Genomic DNA, 26,277 nt, shown 5'->3' on the forward strand with positions numbered 1-26,277 from the left:
TATTGCATTCATTGTCTGGGTCCCTGATCAGATACTGCCTCGCGTGGTCATGGCTGTCCTTCATATTGAGATTACAGAGATTGTTCTCATTTCAGAGACTCAGAATCCATATAGCATATTTCCATCCTTCTAAGATGCACCATTGATTTCAAAAACAACTTTTCAGAAAATAAAACAAAACACTGAAGCACTACATACAATGTACACAGCAACTGTAAGCCTTTATTTTCAGAAGCAGTAAAATGCCAAAAGAAATATATTGGTCTTAGTCTTGAGAAAAGACAATAGACTGTACCATCCTATCCAACACTTGATTACAGATTGAGATGAACTGCCCTCTGTCACGCCACCCTCCCACTCTAAGCACATAGTAGGTCCTCAACAAATCCTGGGGAATTGGAATAATTGACTCCAATCAGCTTGAATCACCTATTTCCTGCTGGACCAAGACCCATATGAAATCTTATCCCCTGCAGACAGAGTCCACTGGCTTAAATCTCTCTCTCTCTCTCTTTCCCCTTTTGGCCTCCCCTTATTTTTAATATTTTTGACTCTAATATATTCCCTGTACTTTTTATTACTTTGGCATTTTATTCACATCACCCCTCCTGGACCAGCAGGTAACAGCCAAAAGAGACCTTTTGGGAACGTTGTGAATAAGGAGTCACTGTAAATATTTTCTTCCTCTGCCTTTAGATGCTCTTCTAGCCCCAAGGTAGGTGGGTCCTGAAGGTGTATTTTGAGGAGCCTTCTAAGGTTTATTTCCTGTCAAGGAGTGGCAGTATTGTGGCACTTTGCCTTTCATTCAAATGCCATTAATGGAGAATGTAATCATTAGAAATGAAATGGAACATGTGTTCATTAAAATCAATTCATAGAGAAAAATACAGCACTCTTAAAGAGGAAGGAGACTTGCAACCCGAGAAATAATTGACTTGTTGAAACCTCCTCCATCCAAAGGATCAGTCCTTTCTTAGAACCCCTACTGAGTAATTGATATGGTGCTCTTGACAAAGGTGCTGATTAGCAATGGCCTAAGAATCCATGTTGTTCAGCAAAGTCTTTCAGAGACCCCGTCCAGTGAAAACACTCCAAGTGCCAGTGTAGACTCTGAGTCCACTAACTGGGAATGTAAAGATAGGATGCAGTGCATTCTTTGGGTATTCTTTAATTATTTTGGTTCCCTTTTTCATTTCCTAGAAATACCGTGCTTTTAAATGGGCAAAAGGAAGAAGAGTAGTAGGTGCACACGAGACAAACAATTTTTGTATGTTGGCAACTAGCAAGGGGACAAGAGTCAGTGAGCTCAGATGAATGAAAAAGCAGGAAAGAGGTAAAGGATTAATTTTTACGACTTTTTACAGGGAGACAATGCCCTGTTGAAAGTTCTTTTTGGAGATCTCAACTATCAATGAATGTGGGTGAGAATAACTGCAGGCTAGAGGAAGTGAGAAAGCAGGGGTAAAGATGGATGTTTGGAAAGAAAAACTGCCTGGAAAAACAGAAGGAATGCTTAAGGGGTTTCTCTTTTACTCAGGTTAACTGCAGCCTGTGCTTGAAAGTACTTCGTTTCCTAGAGAGGCAACATGTAGTATTTATGAGCAAAGACCACAGAATCAGACTGCCTGGTTTTACCACTTACTAGCTGAATTATCTGAGTGTGTCTGTGCCTCAGTTTCTTTATCTGCAAAATGGAGTAATAAAAGTACGCACTGCACGAGGTTATGTGAAGATTAAATGAGTTGATGTATACCAGGTATTAAGAACAGGGCCTAACATATATTAACATAAATAACATAAGTAATTTTGATTATGTTTTTTGAACTAAGATGACTTTCTAAGTCCATTCTCTTTCTATTGTAGCTGCCTATCTTCTGCTGTGGGCTTGGCAGGCATTCCCTATTCTGCTCCCTTAAGTGATTTCTTATATTTAAAGGTAAACACACTGAAAGCATCTATCTTTGTGTACCTAACAGGAAGAATGAGATGAGACAAAAATCTCCTTAGAACAAAAAATGGACCATGAGTTTGCATGTGCAAAGGATCAAGTTGGCCCAAACCAAATCCCTTGTCCATTTAAGATTCTCAGATTGTTATGGTCAGTGACAAAAGGGACAGATTTCCATCTAACAAAATGGATCTTTCAGTGACATACTTGCGGAAGCTGTTAGGTTTACTAATTATTTCATATCATCTGAGAAAGGAAAAATAGAGGGATAAAAGCAAGATGGGAATAAGTAGTGGCCAAGCAAATTGTGTTGGTAGAACTTGGGTAAGTTTCCTTCTTTGGCAAAAGGTTCTACGTTCTACCTGACTTGTTTTATCTGTTGCTTTTTCCTGACCTCTAGAGGCACAGGAAGCTAAATACGTTGACCTTGAATTCAAGGGCTTCTCTTGTTTTACTTTTTGCAGAAACCACCTCATATTTACATCACTGAAACCCCTTTCAGAAGGCTTTCTTGTTTTTGAAAGAAATGCTTATGGAGTTTCTGAAATGTGCCTGCTACTCTTTCTTTTGATCTTTATAGCAACCTGTAAGGCACTAATACTATCTCAACTATATAGGTGGGAAACCAAGTTTAAGTGAGGTGTTTTTTTTCCCCTTTTCTTTGTTTTTCAATCCTGCTCATACTATATAAATGAGATATTGAAATGTCCAAGGTCATGTAGTACGTAATTTTGTTGTGGTGGTATCTTCCAAAATGAAAATAGCTTTGTTGTTGTCATTTTTTATTCTAGGACAAATGCATACCCAATGTCAAAATAAATGAGATGATACAGAAAGGCCAAAAGAAAAAAAAAAAAAAGCATGGTCAACATTTTAGTATATAGCCTTCCAAGACAGTTTTTCTTTTATCTATCATTGTATTTATTTCTTTATCACTTCATTTGTATTTGGGTGATCTCAAGATATCAGTCCATGTCTATTATGGCTGATCTGACTGGCACAAATATTGCAGCAAAGGTTCACCTATTTGCTGATAGGCTTATTTCTTCTTGTGCCTCTAATATGCAAGCTGAGCAAAGGATCTGTCAAGAGATCTGGAATTGTTCTATAAGGCTAAGCACCACTTCACTTTGTGTGTCATCAATCAGTTTTCCTAATTCTGGGTAGACTCTGCTTCTCTTCCATACTTCCTCTCATACCCTACTCAAACCCTCTGAAAGGCACCCTGAGCCTCTGACATCACAGCAGACTAGGAGAAAAAAGAAGTTACAAATTGTGTATAAGGCATGAAATTTTTGGTGGCCAGGATATCTCTTTAGCCATCTTCAACAACACTGTTTCCCAAACCTGTGCACTGCTTTCACAGGCATTTGAACCATAGCAACTCCATCTTGAATAGGGACTGAGTAAAATAAGGCTGAGACCTACTAGTCTGCATTCCCAGGAGGTGAAAGTATTCTTAGTCACATGATGAGATAGGATAAAAGGATGCAGTAAAGAAGCAGGCCCAAACCCACCAAAACTAAGATGGTGATGAAAGTGACCTCTGGTCATCCTCACTGTTCATTATACGCTAATTATAATACATTAGCATGCTAAAAGACACTCCCGTCAGCACCCTGACAGTTTACAAATGCCATGGAAACATCAAAAAGTTACCCTATATGGTCTAAAAAGGAGAGGAACTCTCAGTTCCGGGAATTGCCGACCCCTTTCCGGGAAAACTCATGAATAATCCACCCTGTGTTCAGCATATAATTGAGAAGTAACAATAAGTAGAAGCAGCTGAGGAGCTCATGCCTCTGCTTTGCCTATGTTGTAGCCATTCTTTTATTCCTTTACTTTCTTAATAAACTTGCTTTCACTTTACCCTATGGATTGATTTGCCTTTAATTCTTTCTTTCTTTCTTTCTTTCTTTCTTTCTTTCTTTCTTTCTTTCTTTCTTTCTTTCTCTCTTTCTCTCTTTCTTTCTTTCGTCTTTCTGTCTTTCTTTCTTTCTTTCTCTGTCTTTCTCTCTCTCTTTCTTCTTTCTTTCTTTCTTTCTTTCTTTCTTTCTTTCTTTCTTTCTTTTCTTTCTTCTTTCTTTCTTTTCTTTCTTGATGGAGTTTCGCTCTTGTTGCCCAGGCTGGAGTGTGCAATGGCACGTTCTCGGCTCACTGCAACCTCCGTCTCCCAGGTTCAAGTGATTCTGCTGCCTCAGCCTCCCTAGTAGCTAAGATTACAGGCATGTGCCACCACACCTGGCTAATTTTTTATTTTTAGTAGAGACAGGGTTTCACCATATTGGTCAGGCTGGTCTCGAACTCCTGACCTCAGGTGATCCATCCACCTCGGCCTCCCAAAGTGCTGGGATTACAGACGCGAGCCACCGCACCTGGCCCTTCAATTATTTCTTGCATGAGATCCAAGAACCGTCTCTTGGGGTCTGAATCAAGACCACTTTCTGATAAAACTGCCATGTTGGTATGAGTAGAAAATATTTCTATAGAACCTTGGTGTAAAAACAAAGCAAGACTTGTGGCACCAGAGTTAATAAGGGACCCTGGGCTGAGGGATCAATATGTCATCAATCTACTGGCAAACTTATAACTCCAAGCACTGGGGCAGACTTATTCGGAAGCAGATTTATTCGGTTGCTGTTTAACAACATCCTCCTAGACACACCTCATGTAGTTCTCCTGGTTATATTTCTTTTGACCTCTCCTGGTTTCAACTTCCATATAGCTTCGGATAGATGTTCTATCAGATGAGAATTGGCCTAAGGACTATAATTACATTGCTGATGACAATGTCTTGACTCCAAAAAAGAGGAGTGTGTGGGTGACACGTGCTGCCAGAATATCAAATAAGCTTGTGAAATCCCTCCTGCCCCTACAGACACATCAAGAATTTGCATTAGGTACTATAAGAAAGTGCATGATCCAGTTTCACATTTCTGCATATGGCTAGCCAGTTGTCCCAGCACTATTTATTAAATAGAGAATCCTTTCCCCATTGTTTGTTTTTGTCAGGTTTGTTGAAGATCAGATGGTTGTAGGTGTGTGGTATTATTTCTGAATTCTTTATTCTATTCCATTGATCTTTGTGTCTGTTTTTGTACCAGTACCATGCTGTTTTGGTTCCTGTAGGCTTGTAGTATAGTTTGAAGTCAGGTAGCATGATGTCTCCAGCTTTGTTCATTTTGTTTAAGATTGTCTTGGCTATGTGGCCTCCTTTTTGATTTCATATGAGCTGTAAAGTAGTTTTTTTCTAAATCAGTGAAATGTCAATGGTAGTTTAATGGGAATAACATTGAATCTGTAAATTACTTTGGGCTTTTTCCACAATATTGATTTTTCCTATCCATGAGTATGGAAGATTTTGCCACTTGTTTGTGTCCTCTCTGATTTCCTTGAGCAGCGGTTTGTAGTTCTCCTCAAAGAGGTCCTTCGCTTCCCTTGTTAGTTGTATTCCTAGGTATTTTATTCTCTTTGTAGCAATTGTGAACAGGAGTTCATTCATAATTTAGCTCTCTGCATGCCTGTTGTTGCTGTATAGGAATGCTAGCAATTTTGCACATTGATTTTGTATCTTGAGACTTTGCTGAAGTTGCTTATCAGCTTAAGAAGCTTTTGGGCTGAGACTTGGGGTTTTCTAGATACAGGATCATGTTATTTGCAAACAGAGACAGCTTGACTTCCTCTCTTGCTGTCTGAATCCTTTATTTCTTTCTGTTGCCTGATTGTCCTGGCCAGGACTTGCAATACTATGTTGAATATGAGTAGTGAGAGAGGGCATCCTTGTCTTGTGCTGCTTTTCAAGGCGAATGCTTCCAGCTTTTGCCCATTCAGTATGATATTGGCTGTGGGTTTGTCACACATGGCTCTCATTATTTTGAGGTATGTTCCTTCTATACCTAGTTTATTGAGAGTTTTTAACACGAAGGGATGTTGAATTTTATAGAAGGCCACTTTTGCGTCTATTGAGATAATTATGTGGTTTTTGTCTTTGGTTCTGTTTATGTAATTAATTACATTTATTGATTTGCATATGTTGAACCAATCTTGCATCCCAGGAATGAAGCCAACTTGATCATGGTGGATAAGCTTTTTGATGTGATGCTGGATTTGGTTTGCCAGTATTTTATTGAGGTTTTTTGCATCAATGTTCATCAGGGCTATTGGCCTGAAGTTTTCTTTTTTTGGTGGTGGTTGTATCTCTGCCAGGTTTTGGTAGCAGGATGATATTGGCCTCATAAAATGACTTAGGGAGAAGTCCCTCCTTTTCAGTCGTTTGGAATAGTTTCAGTAGAAATGGTACCAGATCCTCTGTACCTCTGAATCAATACAGCTATAAGTCCATCTGGTCCCAGGCTTTTTTTGGTTAGTAGGCAGTTTATTACTGCCTCATTTCAGAACTCTTTATTGGTCTATTTGGGGATTCATTTTTTTTCCTGGTTCAGTCTTGGGAGGGTGTATGTGTCCAGGAATTTATCCATTGCTTCTAGATTTTCTAGTTTATATGCACAGAACTGTTTATAGTATTCTCTGATTGTTGTTTGTATATCGGTGGGGTCAGTGGTGATATCCCCCTTATCATTTCTGATTGTGTCTATTTGGTTCTTCTCTCTTTTCTTATTTATTGGTCTAGCTGGTGGTCTATATATTTGTTACACCTTGTATAAAAATTAACTCAACATAGATTAAAGACTTAAATGTAAATCCCAAAACAATAAAAACCCTAGAAGAAAATCTAAGCAATACCATTCAGGACATAGGCATGGGCAAAGATTTCATGATGAAAATGCTAAAAGCAATTGCAAGAACAGAAAAAATTGACACATGTGATCTAATTAAAGAGCTTCTGCACAGCAAAATAAACTGTCATCAGAGTGAGCAGACAACCGATAGAATGAGAGAGAACTTTTGCAATTTATCCATCTGACAAAGGTCTGATATCCAGAGTGTAGAAGGAACTTAAACAAATTTACAAGAAAAAAACAAACAACTCCATTAAAAAATGGGCAAAAAGGCTGGGCGTGGTGGCTCACACCTGTAATCTCAGCACTTTGGGAGGCCGAGGCAGGTGGATAACTTGAGGAGTTCAAATCCAGCCTGGCCAACATGGTGAAAACCCATCTCTACTAAAAATGCAAAAATTAGCTGGGTGTAGCAGCGGGCAGCTGTAATCCCAGCTACTAGGGAGGCTGAGACAGGATAATTGCTTGAGCCTGGGAGGCTGAGGGTGCAGTGAGTGGAGATCCTGCCACTGCACTCCAGCCTGGGTGACAGAGTAAGGCTCTGTCAAAAAAAAAAAAAAGAAATGGGCAAAGGCCATGAACAGACACTTCTGAGTAGAAGACATTCACAAAGCCAGCAAACATATGAAAAAAACCTCAATATTAGTGATTATTAGAGAAATGCAAATGAAAACCACAATGAGATACCATCTCATGCCACTCAGAATGGTGATTATTAAAGTCAAGAAACAACAAGATGCTGGTGAGCTTGTGTAGAAAAAGGAATGCTTTTACACTGTTGGTGGGAATGTAAATTATTAATAGTTCAACCACAGTGGAAGACAGTGTGGCAATTCCTCAAAGATCTAGAAGCAGAAATACTATTTGGCCCAGCAATTCCATTCCTGGGTATAGACCCCAAGAAATATAAGTCACTCTATTATAAAGATATGTTATGTTCATTGCAGCACTACTCACAATAGCAAAGACATGGAATCAACCCATATGCCCATCAATGATAGACTGGATAAAGAAAATGTGGTACATATACAACATGGAATACTATGCAGCCATAAAAAGAGATCATGTCATTTGCAGAGACATGAATAGAGCTGGAAGCCATTATCCTCAGCAAACTAACGCAGGAACAGAAAACCAAACACCACATGTTCTCATTTATAAGTGGGAGCTGAGCAATGAGAACACATGGACACATGGAGGGGGAACAACACACACTGGGGCCTGTTGGGGGGGTCAGGGGAGAGAGATCATCAGGAAGAATGGCTAATGGATGCTGGTCTTAATACCTAGGTAATAGGTTCATTACTGCAGCAAATCATCAAGGCACGTGTTTACCTATGTAACAAATCAGCACATTCTGCACATGTATCCTGAAACTTAAAATAAAAGTTGATGAAAAAAACATAAAAAGACCAAGTTCTCAAGAAGAAACAAATAAATAAGTGCAGCGTAATATTGGGAAAAAAAGAAAGCACATGATCCTAGATTTTAAAAAATTCTGTTGTTTCTTAGATGTTTCACCTTTAGCATCAAGTGATGATGGAGGATTATAGAGGATCTGCAAGACTCTCTAGTGTGGTTGTAAAGAGCATGATGCTCCCATCATTCTCATCTGGGTCCTAATCCCAGCTCTGCCACTTACTGGCTGTGTGGCCTTGGGAAAGTTACTTGGCCTCTCTAAGCCTCAGTTTTCTCATTACTAAAATGGGGACAATAAAAGCAATCATGGCCATAAGATTTCTGAACTATGTGGGAATAAACACCCTACTCTTGAGAGAGCTTAAAGGGATGCAGGGTTCTTGTGGTGGAGCCAGATTTCAGTTAAAAAAAAGAGTTGTTATGTGAGGAGGTTAAGCATGTTGGAGAGTTTGCTTACCTTGAAATGGTGTCTCCAGAGGGCATAGTATCCCTCTGGAGTTGGAAGGATGCCGTAGGTAAAGGAAAGACTAGTCATCCTAGGAGTGAGAAAGGATTGAGACTAAATGGAGACATTTAGATGTTTTGATACTTTATTGTACTTTTATAATAGGTGGTTGAGTGCATGCGTTTTCTTTCTCACTAAAATCATAAGACATAGACTGGGTTTAACGCCGCTTTGAAATCCCACAGGGCAGTAGATAAGCTAAGTATTCGATAATGACTTGAGTAATAAAAATATTCTGTTGTCTTATGATAATCTAATAATTTAAAGTCATCCTAAATATACAATCTTGTCAAAGGAAAGTATGAAAATATCTAAATAGATTATGCCCATGGGTTTTCTTATTTTCGTTTCTCAGTATTAACTTACAACAAAGAATTCTCAGAGCATTGGTAAGAAGTGATTTCCCCCTTTCCACAACCAACTAGCCTTTCCATGGTTTAGTGATCTCCCCTTAATTAGAAATTTCAGGAGCTGGGCCTGGGGTAGAAGCCACATTCAGCAGTGTGATGTTCACAGAATCTCCAAGGAAGCCTCACTCATTACTGGGTGTGTCACTGGCCAGGCACTAGACTTCTTTTTTTAAATTGATATGACATATTTTTGAGGTATATGTGATATTTTGATACATGTGTACAGTATGTAATGACCTAATCAGGGTAATTGGGATATCCATCACCTCAAACATTTATCTTTGCATTGGGAGCATTACAGTTCTTCAAGCTATTTTGAAATATAAGATAAATTATTGATAACTATAATTTTCCTATTGTACTATCGAATACTAAAATGTATTACTTGTATTTAACTGGTTTTTTTTAACTCATTATCCAACTTCTCTTCATCCCCCCTCCCCACTTCCCTTTTCAGCCTCTAGTAACGACCATTCTACTTGCTACCTCCATGAGATCCACTTTTTTAGCTCCCATATAGAGTGAGCACATGAAGTATTTGTTGCTCTGTGCCTGGCTTATTTCACTTAATATAATGACATCCAGTTCCATCCATGTTGCAGCAAGTGAGAGGATTTTATTTTTTTGTGGCTGTATTCCATTGTGTATATATACTATGGTTTTTTTTGTTTTTGTCCATTCATCTGTTGATGGACACTTACGTTGATTCTGGTCTTTTCCATCGTGAATAGTTCTGAAATAAACATGGGAGTACAGATATCTCTTTCATATATTTATTTTATTTTATTTGGATACGTACCCAGCAGTGGCATTGCTGGATCATATGGTTGTTCTATTTTTAGGTCTTTGAGAAACCTCCATAGAGTTTGTATTAATTTACATGTCCACCAACGGTATATAAGTGTTCCCTTTTCTCTGCATCCTTTCCAGCATTTGTTATTTTTTGCCTTTTTGATAATAGCCATTCAAACTGGGGTGAGGTCATACCCCATAGTGGTTTTAATTTGCATTTTCCTGATGATTTGTGACATTGAGCATTTTTTCATATACTTGGCAATTTATATGTCTTCTTTTGGAAAATGTCTATTCAGGTCTTTTGCCCATTTAAAATTAGATTATTTGGAATTTTTTTTGGTATTGAGTTGTTTGAGTTTTTTATGTACTCTGGTTATTAATCCCTTGTTGGATGGGTAGTTTGCAAATATTTTCTGCCGTTCTGTGGACTGTCTCTTCACTTTATTAATTGTTCCCTTTGTTGTGCAGAAGCTTGTTAGCTTGATATAATCCCATGCCCCAGCCTTCTGACATAGGTTGTACATTTTGTCTAACAGTTTTGCAGCTTCTACTAGGTACAGACCATCCAGGTTCTTATTTCTCTACCTGTTAATCACATTTAGATAACTATTTCCACAAAGAGCCAGATGGTAAATATTTTAGACTTTGTGGGCCATACAGTCTCTGTCTCAACTATTATACTCTGTCTTTGTAGTGCAAACGTGGCCATAGACAATACATAAACAAACAGGAGTGTCTAAGTATTCCAATGAATAGCTTCATTAAAAAAAAAAAAAAACAGACAACAGCAAAGTTTGGCCTGCAAGGCTGCAGTTTGTCAACCCCCAGTCTAGACTGTCTCATGTGTTTGACATATTTAATATAGTGACTCTAATATGTCTACTTCATAATACAGATTTGTCATTCTTAATAGCACTGATGGTAGGAAATCCATTCAATGTGGCAGTACTCCCCTTTTGATGCCTGAGCATACCCCTGCTGTTTAGCTAAGCTCCCCTTGGCTATACCATATAATGCAGATTAACCAGGACTTGTAGTCAGGAACAAAAGAGCCCAGCCCCATGTGAGCAGCTTTCCCCGATGATTCTGGGCCTAGGCTTGGCTTCTTGAGTAGATCTTCTCACATTATGCCAAAAAGCTATCTGTTAGATGCAATGTGGAATCCTGCATTAGACCGTGAAACAGTAAAAGGATTTTAGTGGAAAAGTAAGTTAAATCTAGTAGCTTAGTAACAGGAACATATCAATGTTAATTTCTTGCCTCTGACAACTGTACCATAGTTATGTAAGCTGTGAACACTAGGGGAAACTGAGTGAAGGGTATTTGTGAACAGTCTTTAATATCTTTACAACTTTTCAGTAAATTAAAAATTATTCTGAAATACATAGTTTTAAAAAAACTGTTCGCTTAACTGATCTGCCATCCTCATCCCTTCTGTTTTATTGTCAGGTATCACAGATACTCATTTATGATTATCTCATCTGTGATAGCACCTGCGAATTGCAACTCCCCTTACCTCAACCCCAACTCCTATATTGCTTCCCTAGAATCACATCACATATGCCAGGGACACTTCCAAAGCAGAAAGAAATGCAATGCTCATTCTATCTCTCCCCTCTGACCACACACCTCTTAGAAAATAAATCCATGACGCACAGAGGAAGCAAAAAGAGTGTGAAGAGTCTCTTGAATTGTCAATTTAAAAAAAAAAAAGAGTCCTCTTGGGTTTCTAGTCTAACAGACATAACTAAGGTAGTTGGCAAAGAAAAACGTAATTGATTGAATTGAACTCTCTTTGAAGAACAGATTCTTAGTATTCAATGTTTTCTAAACTCTTTGTCAAGCATGGCCTACCCAATGTGGCTGTGGAAGAAGGGGCCAGACAGAGTGACATTACAGGAGATAAAAAGGTCCTGGTTGTTGTTGCCCCCTAATTAATGTGGCCCACAGTTCTTCATTCCGGTGAGTTAGGCCTAGGGAATATTAAAATGCTAATACTGAGGAGGGAGAATAAATCAAGTAAGGCTATACAGCCTGAATGAATGGTGGGGGGTCTAGAGGGGATCTGTGGTGGGTAGTAATATTTCTGCTCCATGTGTTGAGGGCAAAACCATTTTACGTACTCACATATATAGGGACATAAAAAAATAGCTTTAAGGACAAATGAAAAAAAAACAAGTAGTTTCGTGTGTGGGTCCTTGTGTATGCAAAAATGCTTTGAATTGGTTATTTTCCTCTCTGGGTTATATGTTGGGTCGGTTCACCAAGCCGAATCTGGTATGTCAAGTAGGACAAGCCTGAAGGATTAATGCCAGAGGAATAATAGAATCAGGTTTCTGCTGTAGATCTTAGACAAATGCGGGCTTGAGGCCCAAAGAGTCAATTAAGGTGAAAAGGAACAAGCAGGTATTGCTCATTCATTCATTTATTCATCACTTTTTTGAGGGCTTAACTATGAGCCAGGTGCCATTCTAGGCATTGAGTGAACAAAATAAACAAACTTCCCTGTCTTCATGGGGCTTCAACAGATTACAAACAGCATATATAATATTTCAAATATAATATATTAGGAGGTGATAAGGGATATGACATTTAAAAATCAAGGAAAGGGAATAGATAGAGACTGAAAAGTCCGGTATAGCAGCAAACTAGCACTAGTGGGCAAGAGATGCTGAAGACAAATACTAGTGCTAGGGTAGAAGCATTTGCTGTCCACTCTGGTTTATTCTTTGTTGGATGTGGCAGACTTGAATCCACAGTTATTGATCAGAGTCCTAAAGGAGTCTGAAGAACATGGGCGTATTTTGCCTCTGATTGAGGGTGAGGTACAGTGCTGTATATGGTCACTAAAATGCCTTGACACTTGGAAGCATTCCAGCTGTGCCAACTGTGGTTTGCACTTATGATATCTTGTGTGACACAGCCCCTCTTCCACTTTTCTGATAGCCTATGTGTGAATAAAAGGGGTTTGTTGGAGGAAAACAAGAAAGGGAGAAAATTCCCAAGCAAAGCAAAAGATCTTAAAATTGACATTGAAGTCCCAGCTCTGGAGGCTCGACATCTAAATGCAGCTTGTAAAAATCCAAGCGTCAAAGAGGTAAGCCAATACTCAGCACAGTACCTGATACAAAACCCATACGTAATAGATATTTGAATGAACAAATGCTACAATAAAAGGAGCAAATAGAACTGAAAAGGAGATAAAAATGGCATTCTGTGATACGACTTTTTCTCTAAACACAAATTCCCACTGTGGATTTTGCATTTTTTGAAATAAGGCCACTTACAAGGGGTTAGTTAAGCCTTTCTTTTTCTATTAAAAACAACCTCAAGCTTATTAAATGGGGTTGGTTCATTTAAATAACTAGTTAATGTGCGTTATTGATGTAGGTCAAAGAAATGTGATCTCATCCCATCCTTATACTTTGAGGACCTTAGTCTTCATGGACCTAAGAGCAATCTCTTTAAATTGTCTTATTCTCTTTAAATATAAGAGGAATACCTTTTCCCCCCAGTTTTACAGTTATCTGATTCAGATGCTTCAGGATATCAGACTAAATCTGAAGTTGTTATTTTTCTTCATTTAAGAGATGGCTGCCTAAATTATAACCTTAGCCATGCTACATGAACTTCTCACTTGTTTAAAACTCTATCAGAAATTTAATTAGGATGGCTGGCAAGATGGCCGAATCGGAACAGCTCCCAGTGAGATCAACACAGAAGGCAGGTGATTTCCACATTTCCAACTGAGGTAGCTGGCTCATCTCGTTGGGACTGGTTAGACAGTGGGTGCAGCCCACGGAGGGTGAGCAGAAGCAGGGCGGGGCATTGCCTCACCCAGGAAGTGCAAGGGGTCAGGGAACTCCCTCCCCTAGCCAAGGGAAGCCATGAGGGACTGTGCTGTGAGGAACGGTGCCTTCCTGCCCAGATACTATGCTTTTACCGTAGTCTTCACAACCTGCAGACCAGGAGATTCGCTTGGGTACCTACAACACCAGGGCCTTGAGTTTCAAGCACAGAAGTGGGTGGCCATTTGGGCAGACACTGAGCTAGCTGCAGGAGTTTTTTTTCATACCCCAGTGGCACCTGGAATGCCAGAGAGACAGAACTGTTCCCTCCCCTGAAAAGGGGGTTGAAGCCAGGGAGCCAAGTGGTCTAGCTCATCAGATCCCACCCTCACAGAGCCCAGCAAGCTAAAATCCATGGCTTGAAATTCTCACTGCCAGCACAGCAGTCTGAAGTCAACCTGGGATGATCAAGCTTGGTGGGGGGAAGGGTGTATTCCATGACTGAGACTTGAGTAGGTGGTTTTCCCCTCACAGTGTAAACAAAGCCTCCAGGAAGTTCAAAATGCGGGGAGCCCACTGCAGCACAGCAAAGCTGCTGTAGCCAGACTGCCTCCTCTTTAGATTCCTCCTCTCTGGGCAGGGCATCTCTGAAAGAAAGGCAGCAGCCCCAGTCAGGGACTTATAGATAAAATTCCCATGTCTCTGTGACAGAGCACCTGGGGAAAGGGGTGGCTATGGGCGCAGCTTCAGCAGACTTAAAAGTTCCTGCCTGGTGGCTCTGAAGAGAGCAGCAGATTTCCCAGCACAGTGCTCGAGCTCTGCTAAGGGAGAGACTGCCTCCTCAAGTGGGTCCCTGACCCTCGTTCCTCCTGACTGGGAGACACCTCGCAGCAGGGGTTGACAGACACTTCATACAGGAGAGCTCTAGCTGGCATCTGGCAGGTGCCCCTCTGGGATGAAGCTTCCAGAGGAAGGAAGAGGCAGGAATCTTTGCTGTTATACAGCCCCCGCTGGTGATACCCAGCAAACAGGGTCTGGGGTGGACCTCCAGCAAACTCCAGCAGACCTGCAGCAGACGGGCCTGACTGTTAGAAGGAAAACTAACAAACAGAAAGGAATAGCATCAACATCAACAAAAAGGACATCCACACAGAAACCCCATCCAAAGGTCACCAACATCAAAGACCAAAGGTAGATAAATCCAAGAAGATGAGGAAAAACCAGCACAAAAAGGCTGACAATTCCAAAAACCAGAACACACCTCTTCTCCTCCAAAGGATCATAACTCCTTACAAGCAAGGGAACAAAACTGGACAGAGAATGAGTTTGACGAATTGACAGAAGTAGGCTTCAGAAGGTGGGTAATAACAAACTCCTCCTAGCTAAAGGAGCATGTTCCAACCCAATGCAAGGAAGCTAAGAACCTTGAAAAAAGGTTATAGGAATTGCTAACCAGTTTAGAGAAGAACATAAATGACCTGATAGACCCAAACAACACAGCATGAGAACTTCATGAACCCAAATCAATCAAGTGGAAGAAATGATATCAGAGACTGAAGATCAACTTAATTAAATAAAGCATGACAAGATTAGTTGAATGAAAAGGAACAAACAAAGCCTCCAAGAAATATGGGACTATGTGAAAAGACCAAACCTATGTTTGATTGGTATACCTGAAAGTGACAGGGAGAATGGAACCAAGTTGGAAAACACTCTTCAGGATATTATCCAGAACTTTCCCAACCTAGCAAGACAGGCCAATATTCAAATTCAGGAAATGGAGAGAACACCCCAAAGATATTCCTGGAGAGCAACAACCACAAGGCACATAATCATCAGATTCATCAAGGTTGAAATGAAGGAAAAAATGTTAAGGGCAGCCAGAGAGAAAGGTTGGGTTATCCACAATGGGAAGCCCATCAGACTAACAGCTGATCTCTGCAGATACCCTACGAGCCAGAAGAGACTGGGAGCCAATATTCCACATTCTTAAAGAAAAGAATTTTCAACCCAGAATTTCATATCCAGCCAAACTAAGCTTCATAAGCAAAGGAGAAATAAAATCCTTTACAGACAAGCAAACGCTGAGATATTTTGTCACCACCAGGCCTGCCTTACAAGATCTGCTGAAGGAAGCACTAAATATGGAAAGGAAAAACTGGTTCCAGCCACTGCAAAAACATACCAAATTGCAAAGACCATCGACAGTATGAAGAAACTGCATCAACTAACGGGCAAAATAACCAGCTAACATCATAATGACAGGATGAAATTCACACATAACAATATTAACCTTAAATGTAAATGGGCTAAATGCCCCCAATTAAAAGACACAGACTTGCAAATTGGATAAAGAGCCAAGACCAATTGGTGTGCTGCATTCAGGAGACCAATCTCATGCAAAGACACACATAGGCTCAAAATAAAGGGATGGAAGAATATTTACCAAGCAAATGGAAAGCAAAAAAAAAGCAGGGGTTACAATCCTAGTCTCTGAAAAAACAGACTTTAAACCAACAAAGATCAAAAAAGACAAAGAAGGGCGTTACATAATGGTAAAGGGATCAATTCAACAAGAACTAACTATCCTAAATATATATGCACCCAAAACATGAGCACCCAGATTCATAAAGCAAGTTCTTAGAGACCTACCAAGAGACTTAGACTCCTCTTAAACAAATGTAGATGATGGGTTGATGGGTGCAGCAAACCACCATAGCACATGTATACCCATGTAACAAACCTGCACGTTCTGCACATGTATCCCAGAACTTAAAGTATAATAAAAAATTTAATTAGAAAATAAGTGTATTCGTGCCACATTTTCTTAATCCAGTCTATCATTGATAGACATTTGGGTTGGTTCCAAGTCTTTGCTATTGTGAATATTGCAGCAATAAGCAGACCTGTGCATGTGTCTTTTTGGCAGCATGATTTTTAATCCTTTGGCTATATACCCAGTAATGAGATTGCCAGGTCAAATGGTATTTCTAGTTCTAGATCCCATTTCATGTCCTTTGTAGGGACATGGATGAAGCTGGAAACCATCATTCTCAGCAAACTATCACAAGGACAAAAAACCAAACACCGCATGTTCTCACTCATAGGTGGGAATTGAACAATGAGAACACATGGACACAGGAAGGGGAGCATCACACACCGGGGCCTGTTGTGGGGGGGGGAGGGGGGAGGGATAGCATTAGGAGATATACCTAATGTAAATGACGGGTTAATGGGTGCAGCACACCAACATGACACATATATACATATGCAACAAACCTGCACGTTGTGCACATGTACCCTAGAACTTAAAGTATAATAAAATAATTAAAATAAAAAAAGAATTGTATTCAATTCAAACTGCAAAACAACAGACATTGAACAGGACAAGTATTTTATTTATCTTAACTCTCACATATCTATAAAATACAAAGATTTTAATCCAAACTTTTCAAAATGCAATTTCTAATGCCCTCACTCCCACTTTCTCCCAAGAGAAGAGAGGAAATCAATTCTAGTCCACGTTTCCTTCCTGGCCAAGGTAAAAAGTATTCATCATTCTCTTGGTAGAAGGTCATGTGGTTTCCTTGAATCATGCTGTGCTTCCACATTCTGCTATTTGGTAAAAGTTCCCCTGGAGACTTTTGGGATGAAGAGACCATCTCTTCAAAATGAATGTGTTAATCTTTTTTTATTGCAACACAAGAATTCGTCAGAGATCTTGGTAAGAAAAATGGTGTATAGCCTACAGTGATTGCCAGACTGATTTATGACTAGGTAAAGCAGCTCTACCATCCCTTCTTTCTCTTCATGAGTTCCAACAAAACTACCTAAATGTCAGCTATCTTGTTTTCTTTTGAGACTGCAAATAATCACCCAGGAATCCCAGGTTTATTATCCAAACTGCTTTCTTGAATTATCTGAAAACCTGGACAGACCGTAATTTCACAGGCCAATGGTTATAGTCTCCTGGCAGATCAGAAGGAGTCTTAGAGATCGTAGAGTTCAATCATATCATATTAGAGAGAGGAAATGGACACTCACAGAATGGAAATTACTTGCCCAGAGTTACACAGCAAATCAGTGGCAGAGCTAGAATTATAAGGCAAGTTTCCTGATTCCCAATCTAGTGTACTTTATACTATCCCCTCATCAATGTTTAGCACTGCAAACAACTTCTGCATTACGCTCTCAGTAGGGTAGGTTCCCTGTTATGGAGTAGACAACACTTTGTCCAAATAGTGGTGTCAGGAGAAGGGAAGGGCTCCTGCTTTTTCTTCACTTTTACCCAAATTTACGCAGGTTAAGCTTTTTCTTCCTGCATTAGCTATTTTATTAAAAAAATATATATATACGCATATATTAGTAGATAGATAGATAGGACTGATATGTAGGCAGAGAGATAGATAATCTAATACAAGATACTTTGTTTTATGCTGTGCTCTCATAGAATTGTGTTGCTTTTCTCACAGTATTTATCTACTTCTGCATAATTACCTGTGCATAACTACAAACAGGTTTGAAAGGTAGATATTAATAGTATGGTGGTTAATCTCTCTCTCTCCCTCTCTCTCTCACACACACATGCGCGCACACACACACTCTTTCTCTCTTATGCTAAATTGCTTGGATTCAAAACTTGGCTTTCTCTATTAATTGTTTGACACTGGGCAAGTTGCTTAATCTTTCTGTGTCTTAGTATAATCTTTAATATGGAGATAATAATGGTACCTATCTCAGTCTCAATTAAGGTTTGATCAAAGAAGCAGAACCATTCTAGTTTATAGATAGTAAGGGATTTTATTTTAGGCATTGACATTATGCAATTGTGGGAGCTAATTAGTTTCCATAAGGTTAATTTCAGCGTTTGGTGTTGGGCTTAAGGTCACAAAGGGAAGTGGGGGATAACAAAGACAAATTGGAACCCAGCAAGACAAACTGGATCCCATGAGGTTATCTGAAACCCATGCTTACCTTTCACCACCTCCATTCTTGATAATATAGGTGACCTGCAGGAGAAGCTGTCACCCTTCAGCACTCCTTCTTCATGCCAGCAGATTAGCGGCCATGTTCATAAACTGAAACAGCACCTGCCACCACAATGACCTTCAGAGTATTACAAATGGTTGCTCCTTCACTTTTGCCTTTAAAATCTTGTGCACATGTCTCCTGGGACCAATTCTAACTTGGTGTCATATAGGGAAAGTAATTTTGGGAAACATAGCTCCAGATTATAACCAGTTAGACACAAAGTCACCACACAGTGCCTAGCATACTATAAGCACTCAGTAAATACTAGTTCTTAATGTCTGCTTGCTAATGTGTTTTTGGATTAGTGTTTTTCTTTCTGCTAGATTGTAAGTGCCATGAGAGGAGAGAATGTATATGTTTTTATGTACCATTGTATCCCCACCATCTAACACAGTCGCTGATGTATGGTGGAACTTATGAAATATTGTTGAATGAAGAGAGAGGCAGACAGAAAGAAGAGAAACTGGAAAAACTAACATTTGCCAAACAGTGCATCGGTAAGTTTTTATGATGTTACAGGGGAATATAGACAGATGTATAAGATCTAGTCTCTGGCATAATTTGTAGTTGAGGAGTGGGAAATTGAATGTTGGGGTGTCAGAAACCTCAGTAGCACCAAGAAAGTTTGAGCAGGATATTAGTTGTGATTGTAGAACTGGTCGAACTGTGGGATAGTCTCCAACAGAAGTACCTGCCTTTACTGAATATTTTCCATTTGTCCCTTTACATCTAGACCTTACCTTTCTGCATTCTTCTCTGTGTCCCAGGAGGCTGACCTTTATGGATGTATCAACTGAGTTATTTTGCCTTTTGACTTATTGGTTGGATACAGCCAATTGGAGACAGTGGTAGTGAATGAGAGGAGAGAGAAGTCAGGATATTTTTTCTCCCAGGTTGATGTTAGTTGTCAGTGGCTGAATTCCTCCCGCAAAGGCCACATTTGTTGGATAGGGAGTGTCATCTCTTACAGCCACAGCTATGGGTCTTTTTCCCTCTGGGATCCAGTAACTATTCCCTCCATTTATGCTTTTAGGCCTAGGAATGATAAAGGCTCTGCTGGTATTGCTAACTTTGGGATGTTCACCATCCTTTGTTGGTTTCTTTTAACCCTTATCAAATTATTTAAATAGCTCTTTCATTAAACTCTCCTCAGTTACTCTCTTTGAGCGAGCCTTCTGTTTCCTTCTGCGGCCTTGAGTGAAATCTTATCGGTCCAATACAGTTCTCAAAGGGATGTCCTGGGATTTGTGAGACATGAAAGCAAGAAGATCTAGGTGACAGACAACATTCAAAATTCGTTGTGTCTTGGCATCCTGGTTCTCAATCATCAGTCTTGTATTAAGAACCCCAGGCATAGCTGGGGGCACCATGGTACAGAACCCAACATTCTGTGGTTGGATCTAGGCAGACAGACAAGATAAGCCTTCATTCTAGGGAAGCTAAGACAAAACTCAATTATCTAGACTGAATCAAATTACCATGGGTTAGGACCCCATATGCCACAGGGATATAAGTCCAGGGACTACTCCAGGCTCACTGAATACCATGCATGGGTCATAGTAACTAAGGCCAAACCTACCCACGGAAGGATATAAAGCTCCTAGTATATCCCCCAGCCATGGTTAGAATTTGTAGCATAATTGAGCAGGCCTGGGAGTGAAGTGTGGGTGAATAACCTCCAAAACTAATGATATGGAAGGGACTGGATGAGGCTAATTTTGGAGGACATCAAGTGCCAAACAAAAGAGTTTGGATTTGAAACCATAGAAAATGAGCAGCCATTGATGATTTCTGAGCATTTAATATCAATGATCTTTCATAAGTCATTTGTTATCTTCATTATTTAGGAATGTCTTTACTGCCAGTATGGAGAGAAATCAATGATGATGATGATGATAATGATGATCATGGCTATGTTAATTAATGTTAGCAGTTACTGTTTATTGAGCATCTACTAGGCGCCAGACATATGTGCCCACTCCTTACATACAATATTTTATTTAATCTTTACAATAATCATTGTAGAATCCATATTATTATTATCTTCATTTTGCACATGAAATAACTGAGGCTCAAAAAATGTTTAAATACTTATGCTCAAGGTGATGGTGCTGGAATTGAGCCTAGGACTGAATGACTCCAAACCCTCTGCTCATAATCTCCATAAAAGACCATCTCCATTATTCCACTACCTTCTCTTCATCTCAAGTCTACTGATGGTCTTTTGTCTTGAATGTGGCATTGCCTCCTCAGCAATGTTACAAAGGATAGCAATTTACAAGCCTTATTCATAGGCACCAAACACTGCCTCCATCCCCAGGCAGACACTGGGCTCTCTGCCAAAGTAATGGGTCTGATAGAAATCTTATTCTAATCCTGCATTTGGACAGCAAATGATGAAAAAGGAGAGTCTGGAAACTTTGAAGCTGACTTTGGAGTTGCCCTCTACAATTTCCCTGAGGAGGTCTTACTTAGAATGAGTCACCAACTTTCCTGACTGCATTTTACTGATCCTTGGAGAGAAAATGTTCCCTAGTTCTGGCATTAGGCTTTTACGGCCTTCCACTTTCAGTGACTCCAAAGTGTTGGGAAGATACCTTGTGTCCTTGGAATAGAAAACAAACAAACCAACCAACAAAAACTCACCCTCAAAAAAAACTAAATCCTCTTTAGCATGGGATGTTCAACTATCCCCCCCGACTCCCATTTTCCTATACTCATTACTTTTAAGTAATGTCGGAGTTGGGAAAACATTTAAGGATCTAGTTTAACCTTCTCAGCTTACCAATGGGAAAAGTGGGGCCAATAGAGAAAAAAGGACTTGCCCATGGTCACACAGCCACCTGTTAGAGCCAGGACTAGAGCCCAGGTATCCCGGCCTCCAGACCAATTGTCCTTTCCTGATTCCTTTTACCGTCTATTTATGTTTTATTTTTATAGCTAGTGTGTAAATTCCGAAAGAGTCAATCATAATTTTGAAAGACACAATCCCAAACGCCATAGTCCTGAATGTTGAAATCCTGATGCTGAGCATGGTGGCTTACAACTATGATCCCAGCAGTTTGGGAGGCCAAAGTAGGAAGATTGCCTGAAGCCAGGAGCTAGAGACCAGCCTGGGCAACATAGCGAGACCCCATCTCAATTTTTTAAAAAAGGAAAGAGAAAAAAAAATCCTGAAAGATCAAAATCCCTAAAATATAATTCTTGAAAAAATAATTTTAAAATTCCTAAAAAAATATTTATTTACATTTTAAAAAGGGGATTTATTTGAAAAACATAAAAACATGACACATCACAGACCACATTACACAATAAAATAATAATAACATACATATTGTTGCAAGCATAAACATTCAGTTATACTAATGACAACTGAACATGTGTAACAGTTATGAGCAGATGAACTATATTAATAAAGAAATAGCTTTGGGAGGCCGAGGCAGGCGGATCACCTCAGATCAGGAGTTCGACACCAGCCTGCCTAACATGGTGAAACCCCATCTCTACTAAAAATACAAAAAAATTATCCAGGCGTGGTGGCAGGCGCCTGTAATCCCAGCCACTTGGGAGGCTGAGGCAGGAGAATCTCTTGAACCCAGGAGGCAGAGGTTGCAGTGAGCCAAGATCATGCCACTGCACTCCAGGCTGAGCGACAAGAGCAAAACTCCATCTCAAAAAAAAAGAAATAGCTTTTATAACTGTGGTCATCTGAAATGCTGTGATGAACAATGTAAGTCTTTTAATGAGATTGATCAAAAACCTCAATGGGTCATCACTGTATATGGACTCACCCAAATAACAACAACAACAGCAACAAAACAGACCTTGAGAAATTCATTTATCTCAAAAAACTTTATTTTTCAGAATTGCTGATATACAAGATAAGCCTTCTCTCTTCATTTATTGAGGAATTTTCAACATTTTTACATGCATGCACAATGCTTAAACACAAAGTCAGTAATGCGATGATGCATCTTTGTGGATACAAATTTGCAAGAAAAATGTATAAAATGAACTAGAATTCTCCTTAAAATAGTAGCCTGTCTCTTTCTTTCTTTCTTTCTTTTTCTTTCTTTCTTTTTTCTTTCTTTCTTTCTTTCTTTCTTTCTTTCTTTCTTTCTTTCTTTCTTTCTTTCTTTCTTTCTCTTTCTTTCTTCTTTCTTTCTTTCTATACCTATGAAATTCTTAAAGGATCTTGGCATACAGTGGATTCTCAGTAAATGTTAATTTATTAAACTTTTTTTTGTTCAGTTGACCATGCATGATTGAAGCAAAACAGATCTCTTTCTGGTTTGGGCCATTGGCTGCGCTGGGAAACATCTTTCCCACTTTAATTTCATTTTGGTCCAATAGGAAGGCCACATGGGAATGTTTTCACTTAGCAAAGGGCCTATCAAAGAGGCCCAGCTCCCCAAAGGACATTGTCTAATTCTCAGAAAAGATTCTCAAAACACAAACTTTCTAACAGAGCCTGACTCTATTTCTTTCTTTGAGAGCCAAGAGTTGGTAAAGTCTCACTAGAGATTCATTCTTATAGTTTTTATGCCACAGGAGGTGCTCCTGATTTGCCATTTCACGTGGAAAATTCATAAATGTTATTAACACTTTTCTACTAATTTTTTTGTCTGTCTTCTCTCATCAGGAGCCATAATTAGATATAACATCAGTTTGATTTCCTTCTTCCTGGGGCTAGGGAGTCTGAGAGTGGTTTAGAAGCACTGCCAGAGGCATTGTAAATGAAATAGCTGTCTGATGGAAGGAACTCTCATCCCTTTTGAGGTCAACTCCCTGCCTGTGGTTAGTCGCTGACATGGTAATTGATGGTGGGTAACTCGGTGCTATGGCAATAGTATCCATGTACTGATCTTCTGGCCAGACTCCTGAGCTAGAGGGTCACAATTTGACTTCCACTCAAATAGAAAAATCCCTTTCCCCATACTCTAAGAATGGACTGATATGATTATCTGGAGCAGGCCTGGCAAAATGCCATAATACCCAGTCACTGGATTTGGCAGGATTGTGTCTTGGAAGGTAGGGATGGTACATAACAATGAACTAGTGAGTGGCAAAATAGCAAAAATGTCAAGCATGGCCTTCATGCTTACTTGCTTGACATTTCTGCCTCCTTATAACAATTGCTTCATCTCGAAGTGCCCCATCCTGGCCTGTTCTCTTGAATGGTTGTATGTGTCCTTTCATGATACTTCCCGCCCATAAAAAAAAGTCCTAGTTTCTGACATATTCCCATTAGAAGACATACATGTGCCATGGACAGAACAACAAACTTGGATTTGGCATATCTAGAGTCTTCATTAACTTTAAAGACTATAAATGAAATGGCTCCTGAAAGCCCTTTTCTTGCCTTCTGCTCTCTACCACTGCCCACAACCACCACTCTGTATCTGTGGCTTCGTTGGCATCCTAGGGTATCATAGAGAAAAGCCTAGACCCATTTGGCTTGAAAAAATTTTAGAAATTTTGTTGATTTTATGCTTACTGTCACCATGGGCTTAGGCATTAAGTATCTTAAGCACAAATTATGCTGAAATTCTGACTGCATTTTGTAAAGACGAATTTCCTTTCTCCCCACTATAAGATTTTCCTCTACTTTAGTCATCTTCTCCTGTCACCAAAGAAAAAGGGCATAGGTAGTTAAAGAAAGACTGATGGAAAAGTAGGCCTGCAAATGTGACCTTCATCCCTAATTCATACATGTTATACTCAGTGAACTCATCAAGTGATTTTTGAATTGTCTTGATACAAAATTTATCGAATCTGTAGATCAGTTTGAGAAGATTGTTATCTTAACAGTATTAAGTGTTCCAACCCACAAATATGGAATGTCTTTCACATGTTTCTCAATCTTCTTTAATTTCTTTCAATAATGTTTCATAGTTTTTTTGTGTCCAAGTCTTATACTTCTTTAGTTAAATTTCTTCCTAAGTATTTCATTATTTTTGGTGCTATTGTAAAGGGAATTGTTTTCTTAATTTAGTTTAGGAGTTTTTATTGTTAGTGCAGAGAAATACTAGGGTTGTTTTTTTTTTGCATATTGATCATGTATCCTGCAAACATGCTGCACTCATTTAGTACCTTTAATGGGTTTTCTTGTGGATACTTTAGGATTTTCTATATGCAAGATTATGTCATCTTTAAGTATACAGAATTTTACTTCTTCCTTTCCAATCTACATACCTCCTATTTCTTTCCTTGCCTAATTGTCCCACCTAGGCCCTCCAGTACAATGTTGAGTAGAAATGATGAGACTGTATATCTTTGTCTTATTTCCAATCTTAGGGGAAACGCTTTTAGTCTTTCACCATTAAGTATGATGTTAGCTGTGTGTTTTATGTCTGATATTTTGCTATTTGTTTTCTATATGTCTTATGTCATTTTTGTTCCTCAGTTCATCCAGCAAGCACTGCCTTTTTTGTGTTAAGTAGATATATTCCAGTGTATCATTTTAATTTCTTTGTAATTTTTCTTATGTTTTTGTGTTATTTTCTATGTGGTTAATTTAGGAATTATCATTAACACTTTAACAATCTATTTCAGATTAATACCAAATTAATTTTAATAATATACAAAATTTTTGTTCCTCTATAGCTCCATTCTCTCCCTTCCATTATGCTGTTTTTGTCACAAATGACGTCTTTATATATTGCATGGCCATGAACAGAGATTTATAATGATTGCTTTGTACAGATGTCTTAAATTATGTAGAAAAATGAAGAATATACTAACAACAAAAATATTGATACTATCGTTTGTGTTTACCTATGTATTTACCGTTATGAGTTCTTTATTTCTTCATGTGGACTCAAGTTACTGTCTAGTGTCTTTCACTTAGCCTAAAGGAACTCCTTTAGTATTTCTTTGTAGAGAAGGTATACTAGTAATGAACTTTCTCTGCTCTTGTTTATGTGGGGATATTTTAATTTGTACTTCCTATTTGAAAGATAGTTTTTCCATATATAAAATTCTTGGTTGACAGGTTTTTATTTGTCAGTATTTTGATTATGTCATCTCATTGTTTTTGGCCTTTATGATTTCTGGTGAGAAATCAGCTGCTAATCTTTTAAAATAATTTAAATTTTTAATTTTTATGGATAACGTAATTGTAGTGCATATTTAATGGGGTACATTTGATATTTTGATACATGCATAAAATATGTAATGATCAAATCTGGGTAATTGGCTATTCATTACCTCAAACATTTATTATTTCTTTGTGTTGGGAATATTCCAAATCTACTATTCTAGTTATTTTGAAATATACAATAAATTATTGTTAATTATAGTTACCCTATTTTGCTACTGAATCTAGGTCTTATTTCTTCTGTCTAACTGTATTTTGACCCATTAACCAATCCCTATTTATCTTCCCCTGACTACCTTTCTGATGTTTTGTATGTGATGAGCTCCTCTCTTGTTGCTTTCAAAATTTTCTCTTTGTATTTGCTTTCAACAGTTTATTATAAAGTATATAAATATAGATCCCTGAGTGTATCCTTCTTGGACTTGGTTCAGCTTCTCAAATGTATAAATTCATGTCTTTCATCACATTTTGGAAGTTTTTGGCCATTGTTTCTGCAAATATTCTTTCTGTATCTTTCTCTCCTTCTGAGACTCCCTTTATGCA

This window comes from Symphalangus syndactylus, chromosome X (assembly GCF_028878055.3).
Source record: "Symphalangus syndactylus isolate Jambi chromosome X, NHGRI_mSymSyn1-v2.1_pri, whole genome shotgun sequence".
In the NCBI taxonomy this organism is placed as follows: Eukaryota; Metazoa; Chordata; class Mammalia; order Primates; family Hylobatidae; genus Symphalangus; species Symphalangus syndactylus.